General features: G+C 37.9%; 1 protein-coding gene across 2 annotated transcripts in view; it reads left to right on the plus strand.

Moving 5' to 3' along the window:
* ptprn2 (protein tyrosine phosphatase receptor type N2) overlaps positions 1-27,447 on the plus strand; it is a 365,871-nt gene that overhangs the window by 214,782 nt on the left and 123,642 nt on the right. The window lies entirely within an intron of this gene.

Raw genomic sequence — 27,447 nt, forward strand, 5'->3', positions numbered from 1 at the left:
TTATACAAATGCTTATAATAGAGATTTTACACTTTCCTACTTTAGATTTTTTTGCTGTAAAACTTTACTATACTTTTTTATTAACACATCCTTTCTGTTGAAAGGTTATTTAGATTTTTGCAAAAGTAAAATTACAGGTAATTGCGTTAGAACATTCACAGATTACACTGCAGTCTTCCTAAACAAAACCTGCTCTTCCAGCAGAGCACTTTACACTCTTTACACTGTTTACATTCTTTACATTCTTCACATTCTTCACATTCTTTACACTGTTTACATTCTTTACATTCTTCACATTCTTTACACTCTTTACACTCTTTACACTGTTTACATTCTTTACATTCTTCACATTCTTCACATTCTTTACACTGTTTACATTCTTTACATTCTTCACATTCTTTACACTCTTTACACTCTTTACACTCTTTACATTCTTTACATTCTTCACATTCTTCACATTCTTTACATTCTTTACACTCTTTATACTCTTTACATTCTTTACATTCTTCACATTCTTCACACTCTTTACACTGTTTACATTCTTTACATTCTTCACATTCTTCACATTCTTTACACTCTTTACACTCTTTACATTCTTCACATTCTTTACACTCTTTACTCTGTTTACATTCTTTACATTCTTCACATTCTTCACATTCTTTACACTCTTCACATTCTTTACACTCTACACTGTTTACATTCTTTACATTCTTCACACTCTTTACATTCTTTACATTCTTCATATTCTTTACACTCTTTACACTGTTTAGATTCTTTACTTTGTTCACATTTTTTACACTCTTTACGCTGTTTACATTCTTCACACTCTTTACACTCTTTATACTCTTTACATTCTTCACATTCTTTACATTCTTCACATTCTTTACATTCTTTACACTCTTTACACTCTTTACACTCTGTACATTCTTTGCACTCTTTACACGCTTTACACTGTTTACATTCTTTGCAGTCTTCACATTTTTTACACTCTTTACACTCTTTACATTCTTCACATTCTTTACATTCTTCACATTCTTCACATTCTTTACATTCTTCACATTCTTCACATTCTTCACATTCTTTACACTCTTTACACTCTTTACATTCTTTACATTCTTCACATTCTTTACATTCTTCAGATTCTTTACATTCTTCACATTCTTTACATTCTTCACATTCTTTACACTCTTTACACTCTTTACATTCTTTACATTCTTCACATTATTTACATTCTTCACATTCTTTACATTCTTCACATTCTTTACACTCTTTACATTCTTTACACTCTTTACACTCTTTACACTCTACACTCTGTACATTCTTTACACTCTTTACACTCTGTACATTCTTTACACTCTTTACATTCTTTACACTCTTTACATTCTTTACACTCTTTACACTCTTTACATTCTTTACACTCTTTATACTCTTTACATTCTTTACATTCTTCACATTCTTCACACTCTTTTTTTTTTTTTTATAATTTTATTTCTAATTTTTTCCCATTTTCTCCCCAATTTACACGGCCAATTACCCAACCCATTCATTAGGACTCCCCCTATCACTAGTGATACCTCAACACACCAGGAGGGTGAAGACTAGCACATGCTTCCTCCGATACATGTGAAGTCAGCCACCGCTTCTTTTCGAGCTGCTGCTGATGCAACATTGCCGAGCAGCCAGCGCGCTTGGAGGAAAGCACAGCGGCTCGGCTCCAGTACATCAGCTCACAGACGCCCTGTGCTGCAGACATCCCCGTAGGAGTGATGTGGGGAGAGAGCGCCATCTACCCACCCAGAGGGAGCAGGGCCAATTTTGCTCCCTCTGACGCCGGCAGCTTGATGGCAAAGCTGCATGAGCTGGGGTTCGAACCGGCGACCTCCTGCTCATAGTGGCAGCGCCTTAGACCGCTGGACCACTCGGCGCCCCCTTCACACTCTTTACACTGTTTACATTCTTTACATTCTTCACATTCTTCACATTCTTTACACTCTTTACACTCTTTACATTCTTTACATTCTTCACATTCTTCACATTCTTTACACTCTTTACACTCTTTACATTCTTCACATTCTTTACACTCTTTACTCTGTTTACATTCTTTACATTCTTCACATTCTTTACACTGTTTACATTCTTTACACTCTTCACATTCTTTACACTTTACACTGTTTACATTCTTCACATTCTTTACATTCTTCACATTCTTTACATTCTTCACATTCTTTACACTCTTTACACTCTGTACATTCTTTGCACTCTTTACACGCTTTACACTGTTTACATTCTTTGCAGTCTTCACATTTTTTACACTCTTTACACTCTTTACACTCTTTACATTCTTCACATTCTTTACATTCTTCACATTCTTCACATTCTTTACATTCTTCACATTCTTTACACTCTTTACACTCTTTACATTCTTTACATTCTTTACATTCTTCACATTCTTTACATTCTTCACATTCTTTACATTCTTTACATTCTTCACATTCTTTACACTCTTTACATTCTTTACACTCTGTACATTCTTTACATTCTTTACACTCTATACAGTTATGTATTTTTTATATTTACATAAAATTGCTGGAACAGGTTTGCAGAATGTGAATTTTACAGTTTGAAATAAAAGTTAATGAATTTCGATCTTTTGATATCAGAAAATCAACACATAACCTACTGTCAAAACTATATTAAACATTCTTTTAAAAAAAAGTAAAATCACTAAAATCGCACCTGAAACTTTCTGCTGCTGAGTTGTGCTCGGTTCTAGAAGGCGTAGTTATTTAAGAGTGAGTGTGAAGTCCTGCTGCTTCTGCTCTACATGCTTTTATAACGTGTGAGAAGTTTAATTTACATCTTTATTCTGTGCTCTGTGTTTTCTGTAGTCGTGCTCTGATAGGGGGGTAAACAGGTTTATTGATTGATCTGAAAGTGAAAGGAGACGTGGGAAATATAGATTAGTGCTGTAGCAGAACAGGGGAAGTAGTTATATGTTTTAAACTTTATATTTTCATTAATTGTGGTTTTAGTGGAGAGAGATTGGAAATTTCTGCTCATTTTTATTTTTCTCCAGATAAAGGGAGTTAGCAGGTGTGTGTAAAATACATCTCTGTTAATAATATAGTTTATAGCAAAAATGTTTAGACCAGTATATCTTCCATAAAACATTTGTTTAAGGTGACGGAGCTAGTGAAGCTCAGTGTGCTGTAGTCATGTTGTTGTTTTATTTGATAATATTTATTTTTGCTGCTGGTTTAAAAAGCAATTGTTATTGTTGGTTTAAATTGCATTGTTATTATTATTAGAAATGCACTTAATATTACTCTGCAACCAACATTTTCCAGTAAAAAATGGCAGTAAAACAATACTTTTGATGTTTGTGAAAAAAAGTTTTATTTGCTAACCATGAAACCTGGAAACTTGGAACTTGGGAAAACTTTAATTTTGGTGCATCTTCAGTTTTTATCATGTCATGATGCATCACTGACTTATTAAAACACCATAGAATAACAGAATATTGTAATGCCACTCAACCCTGTGTGTGTGTGTGTGTGTGTGTGTGTGTGTGTGTAAGATTGTCATTAAGTGACACTAAGCTGTTGTGTGTGTGTCAATGATTCAATAGGCTGTTGGCCGTGGCAACGTGCCAAAAACAACTGTCAATCAAAACGGTGAGAGATGGAGGGATAGAGAGAGAATAATAGAGAGAGAGAGAGAGAGAATACTAGAGAGAGTGAAAGAGATGGAAAGAGAGAGATGGATAGAAAGAGAGAGAAATGAATAGAGATTTGCATAGAAAGAGAGAAGGGGATGGATAGAAAGAGAGAAAGAGATATGAATAGAAAGAGAGGGGAATGGATAGAGAGAGGGATTGAAAGAAAAAGAGGGATGGATAGTGTAATAGAGAGAGATATGGATAGAATGAGAGAGAGCGGTGGATAGAGAGAGATAGACAGGAAGAAAGGGAGAGAGGGGTAACAGAGTGATAGAGAGTAATAGAGAGAGATGCAGTGAAAGAGCAAGAGGGATGGATGGAGAGAAATAGAGAAAGCAATGGATAGAGAGAGAGAGATGGAGAGAGAATAATAGAGAGAAAGAGAGAGATGGATAGAAAGAGAGGGAAATGAATAGAGATTTGCATAGAAAGAGAGAAGAATGGACAGGGAGAGAAAAAGATGTGAATAGAAAGAGAGATGGGGAAGGATAGAAAGAGAGAAAGAGATATGAATAGAAAGAGAGGGGAATGGGTAGAGAGAGGGGTAATAGAGTGCTAAAGAGTAATAGAGAGAGAGATGCAGAGAAAGAGCAAGAGGGATGGATAGAGTGAAATAGAGATAGCGATGGTTAGAGAGAGAGATGGATAGAGAGAGAGTTTGCTAGAGAGATGGATATAGAAAGAGCAAGAGGGAGAGATGGTTGATAGAGGGAGAGAGAGAGATGTAAATTGAACAGATGGTTATCAGTTATCAGTATCAGATAGAGGAGTAGAGATGGGAGTGTTAGCTAACAGGACGCCGGTTGGTGATTTTCATGCATATCTTGAATTGAAATTATCTGGACTTCTCATTTGCATAATTTATTCGGAAGGATGTATGCAAACGCAGAGGCTTCTGAAGGCTCCTGAGTGTGTGTGTGTGTGTGTGTGTGTGTGTGTGTGCTGTGGATGGTGTGTATCATCATTTAAAACGCTATAAAATTAAACATAAATCATAATTTAATTAAACTCAGTTAATGGGTTCTGGTTTTCTCTCAGCTGATGCTTTACACTAATAAACCGTGTGTCGTCGGTAGGACCTGCAGCATATGCATTAGGGGATTTTGACTAGAGCCAAGTTGTGTGTTTAAATGGACAGTTCTAACCAGACACCGCCGGTCACCATCATTACCACCCACTGCACTGCACTGCACTGCACTGTCCACTGTGGGCGATAATGCCATAAATGTAATGTACCATCCATCTGAACTCACTATCAGACCTCACTCCAACTCTCGTAATTCACAATGCCTTGCCATGAGCACATTGACCAGTGTTCAGCCTCAGTGCCAGATTAACACTTTCTGAGGCCCGGGGCTAATTACCAGGATGAGGCCCTTCAGTTTAGGGTTGGGCGATGTCTCTTTAATTGGCAGATGACGATGTTTACAGGGAAACATCGCGATGGACGATGATATCGTGGGGGGTGGGGGTTGATTAGAAATAACTAAAAACTGACATTTACTATAGACGAATAAAATATATACGCAAAAAAAGGAAAAATAGGACACTTTAAAAAGATCATTAAATGATGAGGACACAAAAAATAAAGAATGTATATCTTATGAAGAAAAAAATAATCAATAAAATAATAAAAATATTTCAAATGAATAAAACAATAATTAATATGAAATTAAAACTCATTTAAAACACAATCAAAGGCTTTCTGATAATGAAAGTTTCAGTTTCAGTTAGTTTCAGTTTCAAGTCATTGAAACAGCTCCCCAAAACCTCAACCTATTCTTTATATTTGACAATATTTGATTAAATTTACAGGTCCTCACTCATCTTCATTTATTTAACTAAACTGAGTTTTATATTTGTAGCCTCGCGCTGCGGGGGAGAGAGAGAGAGAGAGAGAGAGAGAGAGCAGCGCATCTTTGCTGGTGGTAGCTGCTACAGCAGGCTGACTACTCTACGTTGGTTAATTTTGGTGTTTTCTGTAATAATTCTGTCGCTCTTTCCTTTTTTATTGCTTGTAATTTTCGTTTTTTTTATTAATTTTTGGAGGCCCCCTAGTGGCGAGGCCCGGGACTGCAGCCCTTTCAGCCCATTCTTTTAATCCGGCCCTGTTTAGCCTCACTCACAAGATAACGCCTCGCAACTTTATGATCAATTTTCATTGCTTTTGAAATATGTGTGTATTTTTTCTTTACTCGTACTAATACTTCTCAGTTTCGTCTTTCCGTTCTTTCTACACGTACCGTATTTTTTGCACTATAAGATGCACTTAAAATTCTTTAATTTTTCCCAAAATCGTCAGAGCGCCTTATAATCTGGTGCTTCTTATGTATGAATTCTATCAGTCAGGTATTAAGGAGCAGTAAAGCCACTCTGCTGAAGTACAGAGTTATACAGGAATTTCAGTTTAGTTCACACTGCTGGAGCAGCATTAGCGTTAGCCGTTAACCATGCTAAGTGCTAACTCTTTCGCCGCTCAGAAGGGAGTATATATAGACTGTTGTCTGTGTGTTTATCATGTTAAAACTAGTTAAAAGATACGTGCGACGAACGGTTAGCTAATATCGCCCTGGCTTACCGCAACACTCAGTACACGGGTTCCTCAGTGTAGCGCTGTCAAGCAGCATTAGCCGCTAATGCTAACTCTGCTGCACCCAGCCTTAGTGGAAATCTGGGGATCTAAGCTGATACAGCTAATACTGTAAATAAACTGAAGTGTTTTATCCAGCCAAATAAACAGTTTTTTCAGGAGAGAAATCTTTGTAGATTAACATCCAACACTCTTTTGACTTTAAAAGAAAATGTTCTTTTTTAAGAATTACAGTTTTGTTTGCTTAGCTTAGCTTAGCTTTACAGGTCTCACCACCTGCCAAACAGAGACTAAGTCTCAGTTTTAGCAGTGAAGAGAAGAATTAGAGTTAGTCTGACAGGTGAAGTGAAGTGCATAAATAAATTCATTGATAAAATGAGAAAATAAAAAAAGCTCTGCTACTGGACTACTAAAGGCAATGCGAGTAAATTAGTATTTGTTCTGCTTTCTATTATTATTCTTATTCTTTTTCTGCCATAAAACTGATCACACAGCCTAAACCGTAAGGTCTAGAGGCATAACACCTGGTGATCTGGTAGTACTCCCTCCTGCAACTCAGGCGTTTGAAATGAGCTCAATCGGCCTCAAGGGGGCGCTATAGCGCATGGAAAAGCATTGTCGTAAAAATCTCGTAAACAAAAAATTTCACATTTTTTAAACCCTTTTTTTGTGTTCCTTGAGTCATGACAAATCTATATTTTTTATAACTTTTATATACAGAGGCAACTCAAAATGCTTTAAAGTATGATTTAAGATTTAAGTTTAAAGAAAATGATTAAAAATGATAAAGGGAAAAATAGAAAAAAGGTGCATAAAGTATATTAAAACTGATTTAAAATAATAAAATTGAAATATAAGAAATAAATCGGTGGTAAAGGGGTGTTCTAAAACTTTTGAATGAAGGCGTTTCATCTGTTTCATTAAATCGGCTCATGCTGATGATTTTCTTTGTGTTTCTGTGGTTTTGTTTTGAGTGCACAGTGTTCTCTCTCTGGAATTACTGGGAACAAAATCCTGATCCTGCTTGAGATCGTAGCATTGATACCACACACACACACACACACACACACACACACTCACGCATTGATAGAAACACATCATTCCCACCTCCACCTCTACAAATTGTTTTCTGATCGACTCGGGGTCGTCGTCATGCGGACGTGAGGCAAACACACCGGCGCTGAGACGGGGAGATGAAGGGATGATGATGATGATGAGGAGGAATAAAAGAAAGAAGAAAAGAGCCGGGAGACAAAAGGCTTTGTGCCGCTGCTTTAAGTAAGAGCGGCAGCTATCTGGGCCCCGAACAATAACCGGATTAGCTGGAGTGCTGTCAGTCTGCACCGGGACATAATGCTGCCGTTAATATTCATAAAGAAATTAAGCCAGGCGTGTTTGTGTGTGTATGTAGAAGTGTGTGTGTGTGTGTGTGTGTGTGTGTTTTGTTAGGACGCGGTAATGAATATTCATGGCGGCCTCTCGGTGGAGGTGGGAGTGTAATCAAGTGGGGTATTGATGAGTCGTGAGCCTCGGTAAACCTGCTTTAAACAAGCAGCACAAAGCAGAGTGTAGAACCCATAAAACCTGAGAGTGTTTCTGCTTCATTTATACATTTTCAGGACTAAACCCAATCCCATCACACCCCTCACCCCTAACACTTAGCCCCTCCCCTCTGATTCGTACGTTCTCCCCTGGGGGTTGGGTGTGCCGATTCTTATTGAGATAGAGTAGATATAGTAATAGTAGCGATAGATTGAAGTAAGCTAGAAGTGCATTATGGTCAGGAGTGATTCTAGGAACCCAGAGAACCCAAAGAACCCAGCCACAGACAGTATTAACCTAGCACCTCACCCTTAATATAATAAACACACAGACAGTACTAGTCTAGCACCTCACCTTTAATATAATAAACACACAGACAGTACTAGTCTAGCACCTCACCCTTAATATAATAAACACAGACAGTACTAGTCTAGCACCTCACCCTTAATATAATAAACACACAGACAGTACTAGTCTAGCACCTCACCTTTAATATAATAAACACAGACAGTACTAGTCTAGCACCTCACCCTTAATATAATAAACACACAGACAGTACTAGTGTAGCACCTCACCTTTAATATAATAAACACTCAGACAGTACTAGTCTAGCACCTCACCTTTAATATAATAAACACACAGACAGTACTAGTCTAGCACCTCACCCTTAATATAATAAACACACAGACAGTACTAGTGTAGCACCTCACCTTTAATATAATAAACACAGACAGTACTAGTCTAGCACCTCACCTTTAATATAATAAACACACAGACAGTACTAGTGTAGCACCTCACCTTTAATATAATAAACACAGACAGTACTAGTCTAGCACCTCACCTTTAATATAATAAACACACAGACAGTACTAGTGTAGCACCTCACCCTTTAATATAATAAACACACAGACAGTACTAGTGTAGCACCTCACCTTTAATATAATAAACACAAACAGTACTAGTCTAGCACCTCACCCTTAATATAATAAACACACAGACAGTACTAGTCTAGCACCTCACCTTTAATATAATAAACACAGACAGTACTAGTCTAGCACCTCACCCTTAATATAATAAACACACAGACAGTACTAGTGTAGCACCTCACCTTTAATATAATAAACACAGACAGTACTAGTCTAGCACCTCACCCTTAATATAATAAACACACAGACAGTATTAGCCTAGCACCTCACCCTTAATATAATAAACACACAGACAGTACTAGTCTAGCACCTCACCCTTAATATAATAAACACACAGACAGTACTAGTCTAGCACCTCACCCTTAATATAATAAACACAGACAGTACTAGTCTAGCACCTCACCTTTAATATAATAAACACACAGACAGTACTAGTCTAGCACCTCACCCTTAATATAATAAACACAGACAGTACTAGTGTAGCACCTCACCTTTAATATAATAAACACACAGACAGTATTAGCCTAGCACCTCACCCTTAATATAATAAACACACAGACAGTATTAGCCTAGCACCTCACCCTTAATATAATAAACACACAGACAGTACTAGTGTAGCACCTCACCTTTAATATAATAAACACACAGACAGTATTAGCCTAGCACCTCACCCTTAATATAATAAACACACAGACAGTATTAGTCTAGCACCTCACCCTTAATATAATAAACACACAGACAGTACTAGTCTAGCACCTCACCCTTAATATAATAAACACACAGACAGTACTAGTCTAGCACCTCACCTTTAATATAATAAACACAGACAGTACTAGTGTAGCACCTCACCTTTAATATAATAAACACAGACAGTACTAGTCTAGCACCTCACCCTTAATATAATAAACACACAGACAGTACTAGTGTAGCACCTCACCTTTAATATAATAAACACAGACAGTACTAGTCTAGCACCTCACCCTTAATATAATAAACACAGACAGTACTAGTGTAGCACCTCACCTTTAATATAATAAACACACAGACAGTACTAGTCTAGCACATCACCCTTAATATAATAAACACACAGACAGTACTAGTCTAGCACCTCACCTTTAATATAATAAACACACAGACAGTACTAGTCTAGCACCTCACCCTTAAAATAATAAACACACAGACAGTACTAGTCTAGCACCTCACCCTTAATTTAATAAACACAGACAGTACTAGTCTAGCACCTCACCTTTAATATAATAAACACACAGACAGTACTAGTGTAGCACCTCACCTTTAATATAATAAACACAGACAGTACTAGTCTAGCACCTCACCCTTAATATAATAAACACACAGACAGTACTAGTGTAGCACCTCACCTTTAATATAATAAACACAGACAGTACTAGTCTAGCACCTCACCTTTAATATAATAAACACAGACAGTACTAGTCTAGCACCTCACCCTTAATATAATAAACACACAGACAGTACTAGTCTAGCACCTCACCCTTAATATAATAAACACACAGACAGTACTAGTCTAGCACCTCACCCTTAATATAATAAACACAGACAGTACTAGTGTAGCACCTCACCTTTAATATAATAAACACACAGACAGTACTAGTGTAGCACCTCACCTTTAATATAATAAACACAGACAGTACTAGTCTAGCACCTCACCCTTAATATAATAAACACACAGACAATACTAGTGTAGCACCTCACCTTTAATATAATAAACACAGACAGTACTAGTCTAGCACCTCACCCTTAATATAATAAACACAGACAGTACTAGTCTAGCACCTCACCCTTAATATAATAAACACACAGACAGTACTAGTGTAGCACCTCACCTTTAATATAATAAACACAAAAACCTCAGTATAGATAACATTAATGATCTGATAAGCCTCATTTGTATTTTTAACATGGTTAAAAAATAAAATGTTAAAGATCTGCTCGCTAAGATTTAAACATTTTAGCTCATCTGAGACCAAATTCTTTTTAAAAAGTCAAACAAAACACTTGAGCCAACCCTAAAAAAGAGCTTGTGATGCTCCTGGTCACGGGAGCTAGCTTTAAAAAAAAAATAAAAATAAAATGCTGTTCCACCTTAAATGGTGCAGCAGTTCCATTCTGATAGAAACCGTGAACTGAAAGCATTTCTTACAGTTGGTGACATGCCTCAGGCCTGATTTGCTTATTTTGCTGCTGCTTTTTGATGAGAAAAAGGCTTTTCTTTCTTCAGAAACTGAAGCTTTCAGTTGAAAAAATTCAGCAAACACATGTAATACACACAGCACTTTCTCTCAAACAGCAGAAAACAATAAATAAGCAATCTGAGTAAGAGTTAATGGATGTGTTATTATATACATACAGCTGCTGCAACCTTTTATCTCGCTCTCTGAGCTGCTATTACTGACTGAACCACCCCCTCATCTTCCACAACACCAGCTCAATAACCTGCCTTTAGCTGCGGCTAAGCTAACTATGAGCTGGAGACCTGCGGTGCAGAAACTGTTTACACAGAAATACATGTTTAAATCACTTACTTCTAAACATTACATGGATTTAAAATACCTAAAACATGATAGATTTAGCAGCGTCTTCAGACAGAAGCTTTATGATACCTTATTATACCTATAAGCAGAGGTGGAAAGTAATGAATTACATTTACTCAAGTTACTGTAATTGAGTAGATTTTATGAGTAATTTGTAATATTTTAAGTAGTTTTTAAAATAGGTAATTTTACTTTTACTCAAGTACATTTTGACACAAGTAATTTACTTTGCTACATTGGAAAACTCCCCGTTACTGAGTAAAAACTAAAATGCTGCGGGAAAAAAAAGCAATTGTCTGGAAAAAAAAAAAAAAAAAAAAAAAGAATTGGCACGGATGCTCGCGCGTGGGATAACGAGGCAGTAACGTCCTCATGCAATACAAACTGTGCCCCGCCGGACAGAGCTGCAGCTTTCACAACTTCCACATCAAACCTGAGAAAGCATGTGGTGTAAGTACTTTTATCATTAAACAATCTGCTTAAATGTTAAAAAAAAACATGTAAACAGCAGTTAAAGCACAGGAATGGCAAGTTAAAAAATAATAATGAACTGTAAAACTATAAAATTACAGTTTATAGCCACATATACGACCATAATGTTTTAATAGTAAAGAAAAAATGGATCATAGAAACCAATGCCACTTGTTTTATGGGGTGGTCTGAACAGATACTGCTTGAAAGGTCCAAATTATTATGTGGAATTATAATTAGTTAAAAACAATTTAATTTATGATTAGTTTTTACTTTTTTACATCAAATCATGAAAGGTAACTATGTAACTTTTACTCAAAGTACATTTTAAATTGAGTACTTTTTTACTTTTACTTGAGTAGAATTTTAGCAAAGTAAAGGTACTTTTACTTCATTACGATTTTTCTGTACTTTTTCCACCTCTGCCTATAATGTATAATAAGGTAAGGTGGGTGGATGGATTAATGGATTGATGAGGGTATGATCGGACCAGTTCCTGTAGTCTCTCTTTTCACAGCCGTGCCATGTCTTGTAGACAACCACATGTAATGTCCCTGATTAAAATGTCATCCTGAAGGCGGCTTATGTTGCTCTAAGGTCTTTGTGTACTTTTCTGAATTAATATAGTATCCCAGAAATGTACTGACACAATCCCATACAGTTAAAAGCACTGGTGTTTGATCTTCTTTCCACACCATTAATTTCTTAAAAAAAGAAATTAACAATATAGCTGCTGTTTTTTTCCTTAGTCTACCTGTTCAACATCTGTTACTTAGTACACCAGTGACGACTTTCATCTTCCAGATATTCTAAACGGTTGTTCCAGCTATGAACAATATTTGTGCAATATCTTTTATTGATTTTCTATCTTCTCTCAGCTTCACAATTGTTTGTTTTTCACTCATAGACTCTCATAGCTCTCTGGTTTTATTGTTGATTACTTCTTTGAAACCGAAAGTAGATATTTAGAGCTACAGGTGTTGGACAATGAAACTGAAGCACCTGGTTTTAGAGCACAATAATTGATTGTGGTGACGGACAGTTCTGGTGGAAACAGGAGAGTTGAGGTGCACATTGAATTCTGCCGTGATTTGATCAGCCGTGGTTTTATGTTTTTGGATACAATCCGGGTTAGCACCCGAACATCCCTTTCAGACAGCTTCCTCTTACAGCGTCCACAGTTAATCCTGTTGGATGTGGTTGGTGCTTCTTGGTGGTATGCTACCAACAAAGACGTGCACCAACAATTTGTCCTCTTTTGAACTCTGGTATGTCACCCATAATGCTGTGTGCATTGTAATATTTTGAGCAGAACTGTGCTCTTACCCTGCTAACTGAACCTTCACACTCTGCTCTTACTGGTGCAATAATGTGCAATTAATGAAGATTGACCACCAGGCTGCTCCAATTTAGCCATGAAACCTCCCACACTAAAATGATGACAGGTGTTTCAGTTTCATTGTCCAACCCCTGTATTTATTCGATTATATCGCGATACTGTGAGTCTGTGATACTTGATACTGTTTATCACAAGACAATTCTCTCTTGGATTTCAATCATCTTTCCACACATTCGTTACAAACTCGAGTTCCTCTGCCTATCTTGGCTTCTTAAAGACTCTCATATATCCTGCTTGGATGGATACTGAAGCTTCCGTTACTAGTTTAGCTGCATTCGCCTCGTCCTGGTCTTTGGAGTAAGAGTTTCAGTGAGAACGTTTGAGTTTTACTGAAGTATCGCTTTGAAGAGGAGGAGAGGAGGACGCCTGGGTGAAGATGAAACAACAGCGGAACTGAACTCTACAGAAGTTGTGGAGTGTTGACACTAAAGGTGACAGCAGTCATATTTATATCCGTATCTGGTCCCTCTCTTCCTGCAGAGCCGGCGCTGGTCTCTCGCTCGGCTGATGTGTGAGGTTGGAGGTGTAGCTGTGTTTTGTTGGTAATTAGCTGTAATCACTCTGTCTGTGCAGGAGCTGCTGAACACGAACATGAACAAGGTCAGGTCGTCCTGTTAGCAGTATATCAAACACACACACACACACACACACATTTTCTCACAAACACTTCTACTGTGAGGCTAGATAGTTATGGAACAGTGAAACTGATTGGTTCTGAACCTACTGTAAAGCTTCTTGGTTATGGACGCTACATTGAATCTAGCTGGTTTTGGAACCTGCAGTGAAGTTCACTGGTTAAGAAAACTACTGGGAATTGTAATGATTATACAAGCTACTTTGAGCTTTGTTGGTTATGGAAACTACTGGGGACTTTAATTCTGATTGTACAAGCTACCATCATGTTTTTTATGTATAAACTCTACCATTAGACTCTACCATTGGTTATAGAGTTTATCATGATATTTGGTGGTTTTGTTGGTTATGGAATTTACATTGAGGTTTGTTGGTTATGGAACCTACCATGAGTTTTGTTGGTTATGAAGTCTACTGTAAGGTTTCTTGTTAATGGAGTCTACTGTGAAGATTTTTGGTTATGGACATTGCAATAAGGTTTATTGGTAATGGAGTCCACCATGTGGTTTGTTCGGTATAGAATCTGTTGTGAGGTTTGCTGTTTGTGGAATCCACTGTGAGGTTTGTTGGTTATAAAGTCTACTGTGAAGTTCATTGGTTATGGAAGCTACAAAGAAGTTTAATGGTTATAGAAGACACTGTAAGGTTGGTTGGTTATATAGTCTACAGTAAGGCTGGTTGGTTATAGAGTCTACAGTAAAGCTGGTTGGTTGGTTATGGAGTCTACAGTAAAGCTGGTTGGTTATAGAGTCTACAGTAAAGCTGGTTGGTTATGGAGTCTACAGTAAAGCTGGTTGGTTATGGAGTCTACAGTAAAGCTGGTTGGTTATGGAGTCTACAGTAAAGCTGGTTGATTGTGGAGTCTACAGTAAAGCTGGTTGGTTATAGAGTCTACAGTAAAGCTGGTTGGTTATAGAGTCTACAGTAAAGCTGGTTGATTATGGAGTCTACAGTAAAGCTGGTTGGTTATGGAGTCTACAGTAAAGCTGGTTGGTTATGGAGTCTACAGTAAAGCTGGTTGGTTATGGAGTCTACAGTAAAGCTGGTTAGTTATTGAGTCTCCAGTAAAGCTGGTTGGTTGGTTATGGAGTCTACAGTAAAGCTGGTTGGTTGGTTGTGGAGTCTACAGTAAAGCTGGTTGGTTATGGAGTCTACAGTAAAGCTGGTTGGTTATGGAGTCTACAGTAAAGCTGGTTGGTTATGGAGTCTACAGTAAAGCTGGTTAGTTATTGAGTCTACAGTAAAGCTGGTTGGTTGGTTATGGAGTCTACAGTAAAGCTGGTTGGTTGGTTATGGAGTCTACAGTAAAGCTGGTTGGTTGGTTATGGAGTCTACAGTAAAGCTGGTTGGTTGGTTATGGAGTCTACAGTAAAGCTGGTTGGTTGGTTATGGAGTCTACAGTAAAGCTGGTTGGTTATTGAGTCTACAGTAAAGCTGGTTGGTTATGGAGTCTACAGTAAAGCTGGTTGGTTATGGAGTCTACAGTAAAGCTGGTTGGTTATGGAGTCTACAGTAAAGCTGGTTGGTTGGTTGTGGAGTCTACAGTAAAGCTGGTTGGTTATGGAGTCTACAGTAAAGCTGGTTGGTTATGGAGTCTACAGTAAAGCTGGTTGGTTATGGAGTCTACAGTAAAGCTGGTTAGTTATTGAGTCTACAGTAAAGCTGATTGGTTGGTTATGGAGTCTACAGTAAAGCTGGTTGGTTGGTTATGGAGTCTACAGTAAAGCTGGTTGGTTGGTTATGGAGTCTACAGTAAAGCTGGTTGGTTGGTTATGGAGTCTACAGTAAAGCTGGTTGGTTATTGAGTCTACAGTAAAGCTGGTTGGTTATGGAGTCTACAGTAAAGCTGGTTGGTTATTGAGTCTACAGTAAAGCTGGTTGGTTAGGGAGTCTACAGTAAAGCTGGTTAGTTATTGAGTCTACAGTAAAGCTGGTTGGTTATGGAGTCTACAGTAAAGCTGGTTGGTTATGGAGTCTACAGTAAAGCTGGTTAGTTATTGAGTCTACAGTAAAGCTGATTGGTTGGTTATGGAGTCTACAGTAAAGCTGGTTGGTTGGTTATGGAGTCTACAGTAAAGCTGGTTGGTTGGTTATGGAGTCTACAGTAAAGCTGGTTGGTTGGTTATGGAGTCTACAGTAAAGCTGGTTGGTTATTGAGTCTACAGTAAAGCTGGTTGGTTATGGAGTCTACAGTAAAGCTGGTTGGTTATTGAGTCTACAGTAAAGCTGGTTGGTTAGGGAGTCTACAGTAAAGCTGGTTAGTTATTGAGTCTACAGTAAAGCTGGTTGGTTGGTTATGGAGTCTACAGTAAAGCTGGTTGGTTGGTTATGGAGTCTACAGTAAAGCTGGTTGGTTGGTTATGGAGTCTACAGTAAAGCTGGTTGGTTATGGAGTCTACAGTAAAGCTGGTTGGTTATGGAGTCTACAGTAAAGCTGGTTGGTTATGGAGTCTACAGTAAAGCTGGTTGGTTATGGAGTCTACAGTAAAGCTGGTTGGTTGGTTGTGGAGTCTACAGTAAAGCTGGTTGGTTATGGAGTCTACAGTAAAACTGGTTGGTTATGGAGTCTACAGTAAAGCTGGTTGGTTATGGAGTCTACAGTAAAGCTGGTTAGTTATTGAGTCTCCAGTAAAGCTGGTTGGTTGGTTATGGAGTCTACAGTAAAGCTGGTTGGTTGGTTATGGAGTCTACAGTAAAGCTGGTTGGTTGGTTATGGAGTCTACAGTAAAGCTGGTTGGTTGGTTGTGGAGTCTACAGTAAAGCTGGTTGGTTATGGAGTCTACAGTAAAGCTGGTTGGTTATGGAGTCTACAGTAAAGCTGGTTGGTTATGGAGTCTACAGTAAAGCTGGTTAGTTATTGAGTCTACAGTAAAGCTGGTTGGTTGGTTATGGAGTCTACAGTAAAGCTGGTTGGTTGGTTATGGAGTCTACAGTAAAGCTGGTTGGTTGGTTATGGAGTCTACAGTAAAGCTGGTTGGTTGGTTATGGAGTCTACAGTAAAGCTGGTTGGTTATTGAGTCTACAGTAAAGCTGGTTGGTTATGGAGTCTACAGTAAAGCTGGTTAGTTATTGAGTCTACAGTAAAGCTGGTTGGTTGGTTATGGAGTCTACAGTAAAGCTGGTTGGTTGGTTATGGAGTCTACAGTAAAGCTGGTTGGTTATGGAGTCTACAGTAAAGCTGGTTGGTTATGGAGTCTACAGTAAAGCTGGTTGGTTGGTTGTGGAGTCTACAGTAAAGCTGGTTGGTTATGGAGTCTACAGTAAAGCTGGTTGGTTATGGAGTCTACAGTAAAGCTGGTTGGTTATGGAGTCTACAGTAAAGCTGGTTAGTTATTGAGTCTACAGTAAAGCTGATTGGTTGGTTATGGAGTCTACAGTAAAGCTGGTTGGTTGGTTATGGAGTCTACAGTAAAGCTGGTTGGTTGGTTATGGAGTCTACAGTAAAGCTGGTTGGTTGGTTATGGAGTCTACAGTAAAGCTGGTTGGTTATTGAGTCTACAGTAAAGCTGGTTGGTTATGGAGTCTACAGTAAAGCTGGTTGGTTATTGAGTCTACAGTAAAGCTGGTTGGTTAGGGAGTCTACAGTAAAGCTGGTTAGTTATTGAGTCTACAGTAAAGCTGGTTGGTTGGTTATGGAGTCTACAGTAAAGCTGGTTGGTTGGTTATGGAGTCTACAGTAAAGCTGGTTGGTTATGGAGTCTACAGTAAAGCTGGTTAGTTATTGAGTCTACAGTAAAGCTGGTTGGTTGGTTATGGAGTCTACAGTAAAGCTGGTTAGTTATTGAGTCTACAGTAAAGCTGGTTGGTTGGTTATGGAGTCTACAGTAAAGCTGGTTGGTTGGTTATGGAGTCTACAGTAAAGCTGGTTGGTTGGTTATGGAGTCTACAGTAAAGCTGGTTGGTTGGTTATGGAGTCTACAGTAAAGCTGGTTGGTTATTGAGTCTACAGTAAAGCTGGTTGGTTATGGAGTCTACAGTAAAGCTGGTTAGTTATTGAGTCTACAGTAAAGCTGGTTGGTTGGTTATGGAGTCTACAGTAAAGCTGGTTGGTTGCTTATGGAGTCTACAGTAAAGCTGGTTGGTTATGGAGTCTACAGTAAAGCTGGTTGGTTATGGAGTCTACAGTAAAGCTGGTTGGTTGGTTGTGGAGTCAACAGTAAAGCTGGTTGGTTATGGAGTCTACAGTAAAGCTGGTTGGTTGGTTGTGGAGTCAACAGTAAAGCTGGTTGGTTATGGAGTCTACAGTAAAGCTGGTTGGTTATGGAGTCTACAGTAAAGCTGGTTAGTTATTGAGTCTACAGTAAAGCTGATTGGTTGGTTATGGAGTCTACAGTAAAGCTGGTTGGTTGGTTATGGAGTCTACAGTAAAGCTGGTTGGTTGGTTATGGAGTCTACAGTAAAGCTGGTTGGTTGGTTATGGAGTCTACAGTAAAGCTGGTTGGTTATGGAGTCTACAGTAAAGCTGGTTGGTGTTAGAGTTTTATACAGACAGTAAACCTGTTCAGGCTGGCAGTGTGCAGCAGTACCTGCTCCCTGTGTACTGAGGCATCTGACAGCGGTAAATCTGATGTGACTAAACAGAGAATTGACTGTACACCTCTGTGACGACAGGGCTGTATGTCTGGTTTGTTTTTATTGTTTGTGCAGCTGAAGCTGAGAACGATCCGCTCGTGATTCAGATGAGCAAACCTGAGTACTCGAGAAACGAGAAAGCGGTGCGGAGCTGTCGCTTCATATTAATAGAGTTGTAATACGTTCAATCTGTAGAGCGAGGGGGTGAGAGAGAGAGACAGCGATGGAGGGAGAGAGAGTGAACGAGGGAGAGCGAAAGAGAGATAGAGAGAGAGAGCTGATGAGGGAGGAGGAGGAGATTTTTAGGATGATAGTTGATAAATGTGTTGATTAATGTTTTAATGAACTCATTTGCTGCTCAGTATATCATGTGGCTTTCTCATAAAAGAACAAAACCTTTTATAGCTCGCCCTCTGATTAACAGAGAGAGAAAGAAAGAGAGAGAGAGAGAGAGATTGAATATAGTAGCAAAGATTGTGAAATAATGTGAAGAGAAAATACAATGGAGAAAAAGATGGAAGAAGAGGAAGAGAGAAATCAAGAAAGATTGGGTGAGAGTGAGAGATTAAAAAGGCATAGTCTTTCTTTTCGTTCATCCGTCCATACATCAATCCACCTACCTATCCACCCATCTATCTCTCTAGCTTTCGAAAAAGAGTGAAAAGAGAAGGAGGGAAAGAAAGATAAGACAGGAGGAATGAAGGATAAATAATTAACAAGAGAAAGTAATGAATAAAAGGATGGATAAAAAAACAAAAGAGAAAAATTAAGAAGGAAAGAATTTACCATAGAGGAAGAAATGAAGAAAAGGATTGGTTAAAAAAAAACAAAAGGGAAAAAAATGAAGAATGCAGGCAAGAATTAACGACAGAGAGAGAAAGAAAGCAAGGGATGAAAAATAAAGACATAATGAGAGAAAGAGAAAGAGGGATACAAGAAATAGAAAAGGAATTATGAGAGAGAGAAGGATATCAGTTTATAAAGCTCTCCGTTTTTCTCCATGTATCTCTCTTTCCTTCATTCTCTCTCTCTCTCTCTCTCTCTCTTTCTCTCTCTCGCTCTCTCTCGCTCTCTCTCTCTGATGGGGGGGGTCAGTGAGGTCACTCCACACCTGCTGGCCTATCGCACCCCCACAACCACCTGTGTGTCAGCTGACCCCGGTCACCCTGGCAACTGAGACTCTGCCACCCCGTGTCATCTGTGATAGGGGTTTCCATAGTGACGTGATACGGACCCCCACCCCACACCCCAACACACACACACACACAACCCAACACACTCACACACACACACACACACAGAGAATTCTTAGTAGACCACCATCACAAACGGAGCGAGAGAGAGAGAGAGAGAGAGAGCAAAATGAATGAATGAACCTGTCAATCAATAAATCAATCAATTAATTAATCAATTATGTAATCTCAAGTTGTTTGTGAAATTCATATTTTAAATTTAATAACAGAAAATGTTATTTAAAAAAAAAAGGCAACCTGTCTTTCTTTCTGTTCATCCATCCAAAAACGGTCTGTCTGTCTGTCTCTCTGTCTGTTCAACTGTTACTCTCTCTGTCTGTGTCCAACCTCCATCTTCTGTTTATCTGTCTGTCTTTCTTTTTGTCTGTCTGTCCTTCAGTCTATTCAACTGTCAGTCTGCCTGTCTGTGTCCAGGCTTCATCTGTCTGTTTATCTGTCTTTCTGTCCCTCCTTCTGTCCATCCAACTGTCAGTCTGCTTGTCTGTGTCAAATGTCCATCTTCTGTTTATCTGTCTGTCTTTCTGTTTCTTTCCATCTGTCTATTAAACTGTCAGTTTGCCTGTCTGTGTCCAACCTCCATCTGGCCGTCTGTCTGTCTGTCTGTCTGTCTATCTATCCAACTGTCAGTCTACCTGCCTGTGTCCAACCTCCATCTGTCTTTTTGTTTATCTGTCTGTCTGTCTATCTGTCTGTCTATTCAACTGTCAGTCTGCCTATCTGTGTCCAGGCTTCATCTTATGTTTATCTGTCTGTCTGTCCTTTCAACTGTCGATCTGCTTTCTGTGCTCAACCTCCATCTTCTGTTTGTTTAGCTGTCTGTCTGTCTGTCTGTCTGTCCAACTTTCAGTCTTAGTGTAGTTAGTGGGTAATGCTAATGCTGCTCCAGCAGTGCTACCCGCGGTTAGCAGCAGGCTACAGGCTGATAATACTCACCTCTAAACAGCGAAACAGCTAGCACTTAGTACGGTTAGTGGCTAATGCTAATACTGCTCCAGCCTTGTGCTGGAAAACTATTTTAAGTTTGCCTTATGGTGCGAAAAATACAATTTTTTTTTTCTGGGCAATTTAGATAATACAATTTCTAATAATACAAAGTCTACTAATACTGTAATTTCTGGAATGATGGAGCTCCAACCAGTACTACTCCAATACGAGTTGGGGTATAAAGCTTTTCTTGGACAGTAGAGACAGTTTCTGCTGTAATAGAATGAGCAGGTGTTCCTGTACTTTTGTCTGTACAGTGTATGTGTATTAATAAAGGGTTCGGGGGTGTAGAGGGAGGTGTGGGGGGCTGTGAGGAGGTGTCATGTTTTCCTCACAGCCTGTTAAACTCCTGTAGGTGAGACTGTAAGTAGGGTATTTATGAAAGGTGTGTGAATCGCGTGTCGCTGCCGAGGATTCTGGGAAGCGGGTGTGATATGTTAATGAGAATTTCCCTGAAAGTCCCCTTCCTCATTAAGAAACTTCTAACAGCCTGAGAAACGTCACACGCCCGACAGCACCGAGACTCAGAGGAACTCTGGGAAATGAAAACACAGGAATGCACTGTATTACGGCTCTACTGTAACTCTTATAGCGCTTTCTTTGATTTTTTTTTTTTTGTGCAGATCTGCTGATGTGTTTGATAAAAACTCTGAAATGAGACTAGATATAGGAAATAGGGAAGTGTCCCATGACTTTTGGCACATGAAATTTGGATGTGATTTCTTCCAGGGTCGCTTGACTGTTCACAATCATCACAATCATTACTGTCCACTGTGGGTGGTGTAATGTCTAATTAAGACCCTGTTCACACCTGGTATTACTATGCATATTTAGTGATCTGGTTGCATGAGATTGCAAAAACACAAAACACAATGTTCACAACTGGTATTTCAAGTGCTTATTATGTGAGTGCTTGTAATCAGATTTCTCGCATCATTTCTACTGAAAGTGGAGCCAGATTTCTTAGCTTAAATATGAATGTTCAGCTTTTTTCGCTTAAAATTAATAAATGAAGTTACAGTTTTCCGCCTTTCTAGACAACCAGGGATACTCATCATAATGGACATGAGATTATAAGGCGCATTATGCGATACTTGTAAGGAACAAGGGTGTCGCCACCTTTTCCTTCTAATTAAGCAGGTCTTGAAGCTGGGTGGTGGTGAAGGGGGTAACTAAGTTAAGTTACGCTAAGTTAAGTGAACAAAACTGTAATTCTTCAAAGTCAAAAGAGTGCTGGATATTAATCTATACAAATTTCTCTCCTGAAAACTGTTTAATTGGGTGAGTAAAGCGCATTTGTTTATTTACAGTAAGCTTAGATTTCCAGATTTCCACTATGGCTGCGTGCAGCAGCATTAGCATTAGCGACTAATAGTAAATGCTGCCTGACAGCGCTACACTGAGGAAACCTGAGTGTTCTGGTAAGCCAGGGCGTTATTATCTAGCAGTCCATCCCACGTAGCTTGTTTTAGCATAGTAAACATGCAGACTATAGTCTGATATATATGTGCTCACTCTGAACAGTGAAAGAGCTAGTGCTTAGCGTAGTTAGTGGCTAATGCTAATACTGCTGCAGAAGTGCTAGCCACGGTTAGCAGCATGCTACAGGCAGATTATACTTACCTGTACTTCAGCAGAGTGGCTTTATAAGGTGCACTGATGATTTTTGAGGAAATTAAAGGATTTTAAGTGCACTTTATAGTGCAAAAAATACAGTATTTATATCCATTTTTTCCATTTTTCATCTCCAATCCCCTCCATCCCTTCATCAAAAACATTGATTTAGTAATAGCTGATAGAACCACATGAATATGGGATTATTTTTGGCAAACTTACAAATACATTTGAAAATACCACTTAAAACTTTGCTGTACAGAACATGTTACATGTTCCCCATGTCCTGAAACCCCTGTCTTGTTGCTGATATGTTGTGTATGTGTATATGGCTATATATGGGCAGTATATGAGTGTATCACTCTACCCTGCGAGTCTGATTACAGTCTCTCAGTCTGAGATGACCTCACAGCATTTATCTGTCCATCAGAGACAAAGAGAGCGAGACTCAACCCAGATCACCATGGCAATGCAAATATTAGCCATTCGTCTAAACACAGAGCGTGTCCTTGGAGCGCAGTCCAAAACCGAACCAATAAATTATTTAAAGTTCTCTCTCTCTCTTTTTCTCTCTCTCTTTATTTTCCAGCTGTAATAGAGGCTGCTGATCTCATGACTGTGCCTTTCTGGGATTTCTGATTTAACATCTGTTAAACATGGGGCAGGAAGTTGGTTAGTAGTTAGATGGTGATGTGATGTTTTTTTTAACCCGAACACACACATCTTGAGTGATCCACCTATTTTATTCCACTTTTTGCATGTTTTTGTATTTTTACTTGTGTCTCGACTCTACAGTAACTCCAAACACCAAAAAATCGATCTATCCGTTTTTTTTTTCTTCTTTATTTTAGTCATTTAGTTATAAAAGCTCACACAGTATTTAGTAGGATTTACCAGCTGACTTCGTCTGAGGAGGGATCTGTACCTACTGTCTGTGGCAAGTCAGCAGATAAAAAAGAAAGAGTTTTGTGCTTCTGTCACAGTTCAGCATGAACTAGCTTGTTCGTATTTGCCTGTTCACTTACTGATTTATTGTAAATGAGGCTGCTGATCTCAGGACAGTGTCTTTCTGGGATTTCTGATTTAACATCTGTTAAACATGGGGCAGGAAGTTGGTTAGTAGTTAGATGGTGACGTGATGTTTTTGCCTGATCTAATCTTTTCACTAATCTTGAGTGATCCACCACCTTATTCCATCACACTCACTTTTAAAAGTTTATTTGAAACTATTGTATTTAAAAGTGATATATTATGCAAAAGTCACTTTTTGCATGTTTTTGCATTTTTACTTTGGTCTCGACTGTCCTTATAAACACTTAAAACACTGAAAAAAAATCCATCCATTCGTTTTCTGTGAATCAGCTAAATTGTGGAGTTTGTGTCAGGAATCATTTGCTTCTATGAGCTGTTTGAATGCTCCTCCCATATTTTGACATCACAATAAGGAAACCTGCATAAAATCACCCTGGAATCACCCATTACCAATAAGCAGCCATTTCGATCATTTAGTTTCAGAAGCTCAGACAGTGCACAGCAGGATTAGCCAGCAGACTTCGTCTGAGGGAGGGATCTGTACCTTCTGTTTCAAGTTAGCAGGTGAGAGAGATGTAAAAACGAATATCAATATCAAATATTGAGTTTTGTGCTTCTATCATAGTTAAGTTCATTTACTGATTTAATGTAATAGAGGCTGCTGATCTCAGGACAGTGTCTTTCTGGGATTTCTGATTTAACATCTGTTAAACATGGGGCAGGAAGTTAGTAGCTAGGTGGTGATGTGATGTTTTTACCAGATCTAATCTTTGCACTAATCTTGAGTAAACCACCCACTTTATTTCACCACACTCACTTGTAAGAGTTTATTGGTAACAATTGTATTTAAAAGATATATTATGTATTTTCACAATTCTTTTTAAATTCTTTTTGAGTTTACTTAACTTTTTTAAGGCAACCAGTTTACTCAGTTATTTTACGTAATGGGAGATGAAAACGCGAGTTAGCGTAAATTAAAACATCGTTATTACAACTAAAATGGAAGTTGAATTAACTTTTTTATTTTTGTTATACCAATTAATTTGAAAAAAAAAAATAAGAGAGCACTTAAAATGATGAGTTTCTTTGATTTTACCAAATATAAAACATCTGGAATATAATCAAGAGGAAGATGGATGATCACAAACCATCAAACCACCAAACTGAACTGCTTGAATTTTTACACCAGGAGTAAAGCAGCATAAAGTTATCCAAAAGCAGTGTGTAAGACTGGTGGAGGAGAACATGATGCCAAGATGCATGAAAAAAAAACTGTGATTAAAAACCACCAGAGTTATTCCACCAAATATTGATTATTTCTGAACTCTTAAAACTTCATGAATATGAACTTGTTTTCTTTGTATTATTTGAGGTCTGAAAGCTCTGCATGTTTTTTGTTATTTTAGACATTTCTCATTTTTCTCAATTTGCCCAAAAATGTAACTGGAGGACACACACCCACTTAACTCAAAGGTCTCTGTTTGAATGAATTCGTGCCCATAGTTGAGTAATGTTTGGAAATATCGAGTTTTACATAAAACAGACATTTTAATTTAGTTTGAGTTTAAACTAATTGTGGGTTCTTACTAAAACTTTTCACAATAGTTTAAAAATGATGCACAAAAATGATGCTTCTATGACGTCGCCCATAGAACACTTTGAAATGCCTTTGATTGTTAAGATTGTACGGAGAGTGCACTTTGAAGATGTTCTTCTAATGTATGGAGAAAAGTGTATAGCATGCATCTCTCTCTCTCTCTTTCTCTCTCTCTCTCTCTCTCTCTCTCTTTACTGCATGTCGGTACAGACAGATCATTTTGACTTGGACTTCAAAGCGGACTGGTCCAGTCTGGTAATGGAGGGTAAAGAACTGGTAATATGAACGAGGGAAAAAAGAAATCAAATCACAGATAATAAATTGATCCTGAAATACCAGGAGTGCAGCAGGACTTCAAAGCTTAACCCTTCTCTCCTTTTCTTTCCGTGTCGGGGCTTTTAAGGGTCTGGAGATGAAAGTTTGAGAGTGTGTGTGTGTGTGTGTGTGTGTGTGTGTTTACATCTCCTAATGATGCGAGTTGGCTTTAGGGAGGGAGGAACAGACAGGTACTGCAGTCGTCTGCTGAAGAAGAGCAGCACAGATCACTGTTCAGATTCATCACTCGCATTAATCTGACTCTTTCCCTCAAACTGAACACTGCTATTAAACACAGAACACTGAGGAGGTGTCATCTTCACTGTCACTGTCATTATCATCACCCACTTCCCACGTCTCTCCCAAAAAACAACCAGACAACCGACAGCTATTTACAGCTCTGGAGAAAAATAAGAGAGCGCTTAAAAATGATGAGTGTCTTTGATTTTACCAAATAAAAAAAAACCTCTGGAATATAATCAAGAGAAAGATGGATGATTACAAGCCATCAAACCACCAAACTGAACTGCTTGAAGTTTTGCACCAGGAGTAAAGCAGCATAAAGTTATCCAAAAGCAGTGTGTAAGACTGGTGGAGGAGAACCTGATGCCAAGATGCATGAAAAAAAAAAAACTGTGATTAAAAACCACCAGGGTTATTCCACCAAATATTGATTAATTCTGAACTCTTAAAACTTTATGAATATGAACTTGTTTTATTTGCATTATTTGAGGTATGAAAGCTCTGCATCTTTTCCTCATTTTCTGCAAATAAATGCTCTAAATGACTATTTTTAATTTTAGGAATTTTGTAGAAATGTTGTCTGTAGTTTATAGAATGATTATATATATGATATATGTGATTAATTCTCTAAACTCTCAAGCATTTCCCCTGAATTTTACCCAATCAGCTCACACAACCACAATCCAACGATTTACTTAACCACAAAGTGTCATAAAGTGTCTCAGATCTAAACTCTCTAGAGAGGAAGAGCTGTAGGACTTCCCTTATTTAAACCCTAAACAATTAATTTAACCACAATAAAACAATTTCTTAAACAATTAACACCCTGTTCTCTCAACCACAACAAACAGATCATTTAATCATTTAATAAACCCCAATCAAATGATTCATTAAATCTTTAAACAGTAGTTTGTTTTAATCCAATTAAATGATTCACTAAATCTCGAACAGTCCACTACACGCCAGTCAATGATTTGCTAAATCTCTACATTATTTTATTAATTCCAATACACAAATTATTAGGTCAGTTTCAAGTTTGACACAAACTAAATGGTTCAATAAAACCCAACTTTACCAGATTCACCAAATCTCTACACAGTATTTTAACTCCACTCAAACCCGATGATTCACTAAATCTGTACCCAGTAGTTAATTTAACTCCATCAAAATGATTCACTACATTTCTACACTATAGTTAATTTAACTCTAATCCAATGATTCACTACACATTAGTTTCTTAAACTCCAACCAAAAGATTCACTAAATCATTATTTAGTAAGTTTATTTCACACAAATCAAATGATTCAGTAAAACCCAACTGAATGGTTGCCTGAATCTCTACACAATTTTTTAATAAACTACAATCCAGTGATTTACTATTTTAACTCTAATCCACTGATTCAATAATTTTAACCCAGAAGTTCATTTAACTCTATACAGATGATTCAGTAAAACCCAACCAAATGATTCATTAAATCACTCAGTGATTCACTAAATCTCTACACAATAGCTTATTAAACTCTAATCCAATGATTCACTAAATTTCTACACAGTACTTGTTCATTTAACTCCATTTGAATGATTCAGTAAAACCCAACCAAATGATTCATTAAATCACTATTTACTACGTTTATTTGACACCAACTAAATGATTCAATAAAACCCAACTCAGTGATTCACTAAATCTCTACACAGTAGTTTAACTCTAAAACGATTCAGTAATCTCTATGTAGTAGTTTATTTAACTCAAATGATTCAGTAAATCCCAACCAAATGATTCACTAAACAGTAGTTCATTTAACTCCAATCAAATTATTCACTAAATCACTATTTACTAAGTTTGACACCAACTAAATGGTTCAATAAAACTCAACCAGTGCTTCACTTAATCTCTGCACAGTAGTTTAACTCTAAAATGATTCAGTAATTTCTATGCAGTAGTTTATTTAACTCAAATGATTCAGTAAATCCCAACCAAATGATTCACT

This window comes from Astyanax mexicanus, chromosome 8, assembly GCF_023375975.1.
Source record: "Astyanax mexicanus isolate ESR-SI-001 chromosome 8, AstMex3_surface, whole genome shotgun sequence".
Taxonomy (NCBI): domain Eukaryota; kingdom Metazoa; phylum Chordata; class Actinopteri; order Characiformes; family Acestrorhamphidae; genus Astyanax; species Astyanax mexicanus.